The sequence below is a fragment of the Hipposideros armiger genome, unplaced genomic scaffold (assembly GCF_001890085.2).
Source record: "Hipposideros armiger isolate ML-2016 unplaced genomic scaffold, ASM189008v1 scaffold_22, whole genome shotgun sequence".
Taxonomy (NCBI): domain Eukaryota; kingdom Metazoa; phylum Chordata; class Mammalia; order Chiroptera; family Hipposideridae; genus Hipposideros; species Hipposideros armiger.
The window spans coordinates 6,526,654-6,536,033 of NW_017731372.1; the positions used below are offsets into that span (position 1 = coordinate 6,526,654).

The following is a 9,380-nucleotide window of genomic DNA, read 5'->3' on the forward strand; positions in this document are numbered from 1 at the left end:
AGCAACGTCCTCCACAACTAGACTGAAGAACAAAATGACAGCAACTTGTCTGTTCCCCTTCCCCTAATTCCCCAGCACTGTTCCCATCCCCCAATTGCCCAATAAAAAAAAAAAATCTAAAAAAAAAGAAAAATCACCCAACTGATCCCAGCCCATATTGTAGAGTTGTGAGTAAATAAATAGTCATTTTATGTCACTCAGTTTTGGGGTGGTTTGCAATGCAACAATAATTGATAAACACACTAATTAGGAAGAGTACACACACACACAGAATCCAACCAAGAAGTCATACAAGGCCATACCTCCTGGATCAAAGGCTTGTATCAGCATTACAAAGCACAAAAATGAGGGCAGGGCAGGCTAGAACAAAATCATTGAGGAAAGATGGGACGTGGAGACAGTTGTTGGGATCTCTCTTCTTCTCAAGCCTACACTCAAACAACCATGTCTAAGGGACCTGCAGTTGGCATTGGTCTCGGCACCACCTACTCTTGTGTGGGTGTCTTCCAGCATGGAAAAGTGGAAAAAATTGCCAGTGATCATGCAAACTGAATCACCCCATTAGTAAAGTCGCCTTTACTAATACCGAACAATTGATCGGTGATGCTGCAAAGAATCAAGTTGCAGTGAACCCCACCAACACGGTTTTTGATGCCAAACGCCTGACTGGACACAGATTTGATGATGCTGTTGTTCAATCCGATATGGAGCATTGGCCCTTCATGGTGGTGAATGATGCTGGCAGGCCCAAGGTCCAAGTAGAATACAATGGAGAGACAAAAAGTTTCTATCCAGAGGAAGTGTCATCAATGGTTTTGACAAAGAGGAAGGAAATCACAGAAGCCTGCCTTGGGAAGACCATTACCAATGCTGTTGTCATAGTACCTGCTTACTACAATGACACTCAGCATTAGGTTACCAAAGATGCTGGAACCAGTGCTGGTCTCAATGCACTTAGAATCATCAGTGAGCCAGTGGCTGCTGCCACTGCTTATGGCTTAGATGAAAAGGTTGGAGCTGGAAGAAATGTGCTGATCTTTGACTTGGGATGTGGCACTTTTGATGTGTCAATTCTCACAGTTGAGGATGGAGCCTTTGAGATCACATTTATAGCTGGGGACACCCACTTAGGTGGAGAAGACTTTGACAACTGAATGGTCAACCATTTTATTGCAGAGTTCAAGTGCAAGTATCAGAAGGACATCAGTGAGAGTAAGGGGGCTGTCTGTCGCCTCTGAACTGCTTATGACGATGCTCAGGGTACTCTCTTCCAGCACCCAGGCCAGATTGATTCGCTCTATGAAGGAATCGACTTCTATACCTTTATCACTCGTGCCTGATTTGAAGAATTGAGTGTTGACCTTTTTTTGTGGCACCCTGGATCCTATAGAAAAAGCTCAAAAAGTCCCAGATCCATGATAGTGTCCTGGTGGGTGGTTCTACCCATATCCCCGAGATTCAGAAACTCCTACAGGACTTCTTCAATGGAAAAGAGTTGAATAAGAGCACCAACCCTGGTGAGGCTGTTGCTTATGGTGCAGCTGTCCAGGCAGCCATCCTATCGGGAGACAAATTTGAAAATGTTCAATGTTTGCTGCTGTTGGATGTCACTCCTCTTTCCCTTGATATTGCAACTGCTGTTGGAGTCATGACTGTCCTCATCAAGTGCAACACTACCATTGCTACCAAGCAGACACAGACCTTCACTACCTACTCTGACCACCAGCCAGCTGTGCTCAGTCAGGTTTATGAAGGTGAGCGGACCATAACCAAGGATAACTACCTGCTTGGCAAGTTTGAACTCACAGGCATACTTCCTGCACCTCATGGTGTTCCTCAGACTGAAGTCCTTTTGACATTAATGCCAATGGCATCCTCAGTGTCTCTGCTGTGTAAGAGGACAGGAAAAGAGAACAAGATTACCATCACTAATGACAAGGGTCATCTGAGCAAGGAAGACATCGAGCACATGGTCCAGGAAGCTGGGAAGTACAAAGCTGAAGATGAGAAGCAGAGAGACAAGGTGTCTTCCAAGAATTCACTTGAATCCTATGTATTCAACATGAAAGCAACTGTTGAAGGTGGAAAAACTTCAAGGCAAGATTAATGATGAGGACAAACAGAGGATTCTTGACAAGGGCAATGAAATCATCAACTAGCTTGATAAGAATCAGCCTGCAGAGAAGGAAGAATTTGAACATCAGCAGAAAGAGATCGAAAAAGTCTGCAACCCCTTCATTACCAAGCTGTGCCAGCGTGCAGGAGGCATGCCAGGAGGGATGCCTGGGGGCTTCTCCAGTGGTGGAGACCCTCCTTCTGGTGGTGCCTCTTCTGGGTCAACTGTCAAAGAGGTTGATTAAGCCAACTTTGAGCATAAATTTAGCATTGTTCCACACAAAATATGAAAGGACCCAAATTTGTAGCAAGTCCCAAGGCAGTTTAAAGTTGAGCTGCTATATAGTATATAACCGGACATTATTGATATTTGAATATGGAATATGTGCACAAGGAAAAGAAATAACAATGCACTTTCTAAGTACTATATTGTAAAGTGGAAAATGCAATGTCTTAAATAAAACTATTTAAAGTTGGCACACACACACACACACACACACACACACACACACACACACACACACACACCATGGAGGAAGTGCTCTGGGCCTGAATGACAGGTAGGATTTGAATAATGTGGAAAAGAGCAACCTGAGTACAGAAACAGCCTGAGCAAAGGCTCATCTCTCTCTGGATTATACGCCTTTAAAAGAAGACTCAGGGCTAAAAGCATCCCTAAGGACTGACTCTAATAATGGACTTCCAGGAACAGTGACGTAAGGAAGCATTTTGGTACATGGCTGAGGCACCCTCTCATTTCTCTCAGAACACACGAGTAGGTGGCAACCTACTCTACTGGCTATAGAGACAGACCTGGTAAAAATAATCTATTATTATTTTAGAAAACTCCTATGGCTAAATCCCTGGGACCCGAATAGGGGCTTCTCTCTTAGATGGAATAGCCAGGAACAGCTGGGTTTACACCTTCTCCTTTATAAAATGGCCAAGTTATTATTATCTATCCTGGTCCACCTTGTTTACTAACATGATTTGGTTTCTTGTTGTTTACCTATGCACTACCTAATCTTTGAAGACTAATTGCTTCTCTACCATCTGACTGTTTTTTTAATGGCTTAAAACAAGAATGTATTATTGTTTTTCATAGTTTGGGGGGTTGATGGGCCCTGTTTAGAATCCCTCATACTCAAATGTTGCAGTTAGCTGGGGCTGAAGTCATCTGAAGGCTTTTCCACTCACATATCTAGTTCCTGGGCTGAGGGGACTGGAGCAGCTCGGGGCTGTCAGGCATCTCTGTCACCTGGCAGCCTCTCCATGTAACTAGCTTGGGCTTGCGCACAACATGGCGGTCTCAGGATGGTTGAATTTCTTACATGGCAGCTGACTCCCCCTAGAGTGAAGTAGAAGCTGTATAGCCTGGGTCTAGAAGCTGGCACAGTGTCACTTTTGCCATATTCTGTTGGTAAAAGCAGTCACAGAGCCCACTGTTATTCCAAGGGAGGGGACATAGATCTCATCTGTCAGTGAGAAAAGTGTCGAAGAATTTGTGCCCATCTTTAAGCTACCAGAGATGACCATCCTTTTTATATTCTGGCTGCTGGGACCTACCATCTGACTTTTTGGTTCCCTGATGGCAGCACCATTGACTGAAATCCAGAGCTGGACAATTACCACATTATACTGTAGTCGACTGTTCATTTCTCTGCAGCTCCCACTAGAGTACAGGATCCTCAAACGGCAAAGATGTCTTCTGTTCTATGTTGTGTCCAGTGCTTTACCTAGTGGCCAAAGACAGTTAAGTGTTCAATGAATGTGTAATGAATTAGTGAGAAATCCAGAAATATGACAACCACAAAACCAGGCAAATGAAGAGTGGAAGGCACCTAGGCATAAAGCATCACTAACATTTCCTGGTACAACTCTATTCCAGATTCTGTGATAACCACTTTATGACCCGTGCGTTCTCTTCTCTCTCTATTTTTGTAGGTAGCAATTTTATTTACATGTGGAGAAGTTATTTATCCACAGAGCTGGAATTCAGCTAGTCCCTTCTGTTCCGAGGTCCATGCTACATTTTGTAGCTTTCCTCCTAGATACTGAAAACCACCCAACTGCTCCTATTTGAGGGCTTATCAGATAGAGGCAGGAGATGGAAGCCCCACTGATAAGGGGCCTCCCTTAGAGAATCTTTGCTTGGGCCTCAGGAGAGAACTTACTTACCCCTGAGCTCCTGCTGGGGAGGCTTAGGTGTCTGAGGAGGCCTTCAGAGTCTTTGCAGACCTTATCATGGGCACAAGGAGGGAGGCCTTGGCACCCAGCTTGTGGTGGGAATAATGACGAGGCCCTCCCAGGCTGATCTTTTCTTCCTCGGGACCAAGTTACTGTTCTCTGGAAGGACTGACAGGAGAGGGAGCCAGACCTGCCCAGTCACAGGGTGGGGCATTACCATTTCACCCTATTTCTCCAGTGTTTCATGCTTGAGACCAGGAGTTAGGGGTGCGGCAGGGGCCTGGCATTGGGAATGAGATATAAGAAAGGAATCTGGGCTCTTGAAGGACAAGGTGGAGCTGGGGTGACTCAGGCGGGCAGGACCCAGTGTGGGGCAGCCTTTGGCAGGCAGGGGCAGATCTGAGAAAAGGTCTAACCACTTATCTGTGCCTGCGGCTTTGTAGGCAGCACTTGGCAGCTGCAGTGCAGTGAGCTAACCTGTGGCTTGGGCTCCGATATCCCAGGCTCAAATCTTGGCATAGTCACTTCCTATCTCAATGGCCCTGGCAAAATCATTTAACTTTTCAGGGCTTCGGTTTCCCTTTTGTAGCATGGGACTAAAAGGCTGGGCTAGGGTGACAAATGAGAAAGCATGCTGGACATCGGTTCCCCTCCATGTCCCTGTCCTGCTGGCACTTGATGTTAGCCAGCGTTAGCAGGTGAGCTGAGTCAGGCAGGAGTCCATTATGACTTTCGTGGGTCCCTTTTACCTTCCTGGCAAAAATATTAAAAATTCCATCTTATGACTGCATTAGTATAAGGATAAATATAATCCAAGATGGATTTATTGTCGTGTATTTTTTATTGTTATTATTATTATTATACTAATTTTTCTTCTGATTTTAACAGAAGTTAAAATGTTTTTGTGGGCCCCTAAAGGTATGGGGCCTGGCGTCTCGCTTAATGGGTAAGTCGGCTCTGGTGGCAGGCCAGGAGCCATTCCAGCAGGCTCGGGCCTCTTCCTTCTTCCTGGACCTGTGAGTCCCATTGCAATCAAGATGCTTCAGGACAGTGAATTCACAACTCAAGAGGAATTTTTCCCCTCAGATGTTTATTGGGTCAGTGAGGGTGTGTGTTACACATGACTTTGGGTGTTCTTGTGGTGGTCTCCGTGTATTTGCATTTCAGGATATAGCCATTTTGGAGTTTTGAAGTAGAGGCAGGTAGTGTGAAAGCATAAATTATGAAGTCCCTGAACATTTATTGGTTCATCCAACAAATATATATATATATTTTTTTTTTTTAAGATTTTTTTTTTATTGGGGAATTGGGGAAGGGGAACAGCCAAGTTGTTGTCCTTCAATCTTAGTTGTGGAGGGTGCAGCTAGCTCAGCTCCAAGTCCAATCGTCATCCAGCCGCCGGTCACCTGTCAGCAGCTCGCGGCCACTCAGCTCAAGGTGCCAGTTTTCAATCTTAGTTGCGGGTGGGCGCAGTCCACCATCCCACATGGGAGTCCAACCAGCAACCTTGTTGTTAGGAGCATGTGCTCTCACCAGCTGAGCCATCTGGCTGCCCCTTGGCAGCTCAGCTCGGGTGCAGGTCACTGACCCATGTGGGAATTGAACCGGGAACCCTGTTGCTCAGAGCTCACGCTCTTAACCAACTGAGCCACTCAGCCAGCCCCAACAAATTATTTATTTGAGTATCTACTACCTGTCAAGCCCTGTAATAGGAACTGGAGATAGAATGCAAAAAACAAAAAAGACAGAGTCCCAAAGTCCCTGTGGCTTACCTCCTAGTGGGGGGAAACAGACAAGAAACCAAAAAACTATGTCAGGTGATAAGTGCTAAGGAAAATGGGTAGGGGGAAACAGGCGACAAGGTGGGAATGGAGTTTGCTATTATATATAAGATGGTCAGGAAACACATCCTTGAGGCGACATTGGAGCAGAGCCCCAAAGGCAGTGAGGGATGGAGCCATGTGGCCATCTGGGGGAATCGCATTCCAGGTAGGAGGGGAAGCAAGAAGAGACCCCGTGGCAGGAGCACCCTCAGGGTACTTGAGGAACCTCATGGAGGCCAGCGGCTGGAGCAGGGACAGGGAAGGGCAGAGTGGCAGGAGAGGAGGTCAGACAGTTGGCACAGGGCCAGATCATGTAGGGCTTTGTAGGCTGTTGTAAAGATTTCAGCTTGTAGTTTGAGTGCGATGAGAAACCACTAGAAGCATTTGTTAAAGAGTGACATGATCGGACTTAGCTCTCAACAGGTCACTTGGCTGCTTGCAGGGAATAGTTAGGAGGAGGCCAGTCAGAAGGCTACAGTGCGCTCTAGGTGAGAGTTCATGGGGAACTGGACCAGACGGTTAGCAATATGGTGCTGAGAGTGGGCACATTGTAGATATGGAGGGTAGAGCCAACAAGATTTGTGGGTATATTAGATGTCCAGGAAACCAGAGAAAGAGAGGAGTCAAGCAAATCCCCCAGGTTTTGGACGGGACACCTGAAAGCATGGAATTGGCATTTACTGAAAAGAAGAAAGGAGACAGGTTTAGGGAGGGCTCCGAGAGTTTGGTTTTGAACAAGTTAATTCTGAGATGCTTCTCAGAGATGTCCCAAAGCCAGGGCTTCATAGCCCCACACTGACTAGTTTTGGGATGCGGCCTGCCCCTCACGGGGCCTGGGGTGGGGTGTAGAAGTGAGCCAGGAAGCTCCCTTCAGCTGACATTGCCCATCAATAGGCTAAGGGAAAATGTGTCTTAGATTTAAAGAAGGGAACTGCATGGCACATCACAGTGAATGGCACATTATAGTATCCACTAAAAACCACCTCTTGTGCCATTCAACCCCACTCCATCTGGGGACAGCTTCTGCAGGTTGGTCTGTTTGCTTGGGAAACTTACAAAAGGTTAGTGGGATGAATTAGTCACCCTTACCTCGGTCATCACTACTGCAGCTAGTCTTCAGGCCACAACCAATATTTATCATCTTCCTCCTATGCTACCCATTCTAGAGTCCTTTCATCCTTGGCTGGCACCTCTGCTGTTCCAAGTGGCTTACCTGCTGGAGTGACCCAAACCTTCATCCCTCAGGGATGTGAGCGGTGGGTCATCATGCCCTTCTCAGACCAGGGCTGCTGCACGTTTCCATTTACCTTTATAACTGGGAAGGGAAGTATCAGGAGATGCTGCAGTGGGTCACATGATATTCTTCCCTATGTCCACAGGGTAACACAGGCTATTACACCCTGACGATCAGCATCAGTCACCTTGGCCAGTGTGGTGATCTTTTCCTTGTCTGCTGGTCTCTTGACATGAGGACCCTGAAGTGACCAGGCAGTAGCCATGGATTCAAGCTTACTGGAACTCCTAGTATACCTTCTCCTGGTAGAAGCATTCTCTCTTTGGGAACCATGGCCTGTAGACCCACAAGCTCTAAAGTTTCATGGCCTGGAAGCACAAATTTCTTAAGGAGGTCAATGGAGTGATGGTGAGTGGGTCCGCCTATTGATTCTTGGGCCTGTGTACTCTGCCTATTGGAGACACGGTGCCATATAATGGTTGTTGATTAGGATGAGATCACATCCTAGAGGACAACACCCCAAGTTTGCAGAATATCAACTCCATGTTGGTGCCTCAACTGCATCTTTAAGCAGCCACTTCACCTCTCTATCATGCCAGCAGCTTCTGGGTTTGAGATAGAACTGGGGGATACCAAGGTCATGTGTCCATTCTATAGCTCCTTTGCTGAAAAAGTGAGGCCCAAGGTTCAAGGCAAGGCTATGCCTGATCCCACGTCAGGGGATCTAATGCTCAGTTGGCCTTTGCATTGAGGTGTTGTCCAAGGCTCTGTAATCAGGGAAGGCAAATCCAAATCTGGAATATCAGGAATATGGTGTTTAAAAATTAAAATTAAATCTTTTTTTTTTTTTTAAAGAATTTATTGGGGAATTGGGGGAGGGAACAGACAAGTTGCTGTCCTTTTGTTCTTCAGTCTAGTTGTGGAGAACGTTGCTTCACTGGCCCATGTTGGTATTGTGATCATTGTGCTCTTCCCGCTGAGGCAGATTGGTCGCCAACCATTGGATGGCTGCTCACTGCCACTCACAGCAGCCCACTGCAGCCCCACTGCAGCCTACACCGCCACCGGCGACTCACAACAACCCAGCTCCAGGTCAGCTGTTGTTCACCATCTTAGCTGTAGAGGGCGCAGCATCACTGGCCCTCATGTGGGATCCAAACCGGAACCCTGCTGCTCAGACCTGGTGTCCCAAGCCAACTCCTAACCAATTGAGCGACTCGGCCGGCCCTAAAAATTAAACCTTTATTTGATAATTATAAATACACATGCAGTTGTAAAAATTAAAGCAGAGATCCCATGTATTCTTTTACCCAGTTTCTTTCAGTGGGACATCTTACAAAACTATTGTCACAACCGGGATATGGACATTGAACTGTTTCAGATGGCCCCAATTTTACTTGTACTCGTGTGCGCGCGCTTAGTTCTACACAATTTTAGCTTTAAGTTTGTATATCCTCCTTCCCTCCCACCCCAGTCAACATGCAGAGCAGTTCTATCTCCACAAGGATCCCTGTGTTGGTCTTTAAAATCCGCACTCACCTCTCCCTCCCTCCTCCCATTCTTAACCCATGCCAACCACTAATCTGTTCTTCATTTCTATTTTTTTCCATTTTGAAGATGTTTTATAAATGGAATCATAATGATATGTAACCTTTGGAATTGGCTTTTTTTCACTCAGTATAATGCCCTGGAGATTCATCCAAGAAGTGCTCATCAGTAGTTCCTTTTTAATGCTGAGTATTCTGTGGAATGAATGTACCAGTTTGTTTAACCATTTAACTATTGAAGGCCATCTGGGCTGCTTCCATGTTTTTGACTGCAATGAAGAAGGCTTCTATGAACATTTGTGTGAACATGAGTCTTAATTTCTTTGGGATATTTGACCAAGAGTGCAATTGCTGGGTCATATGGTAATTGCATGTTTAGTTTTATAAAAAATTGCCAACTGTTTTCAGCACAGCTGTATCATTCACATTCCCACCAGCAGTGTGAATGACCCACTTTTTCTACATCCTCATCAG

General features: G+C 46.0%; 1 pseudogene; it reads left to right on the top strand.

Moving 5' to 3' along the window:
• Positions 1–444: 444 nt before the first annotated feature.
• On the top strand, positions 445–2,360 carry LOC109379121 (heat shock cognate 71 kDa protein pseudogene; annotated as a pseudogene).
• Positions 2,361–9,380: the final 7,020 nt, after the last annotated feature.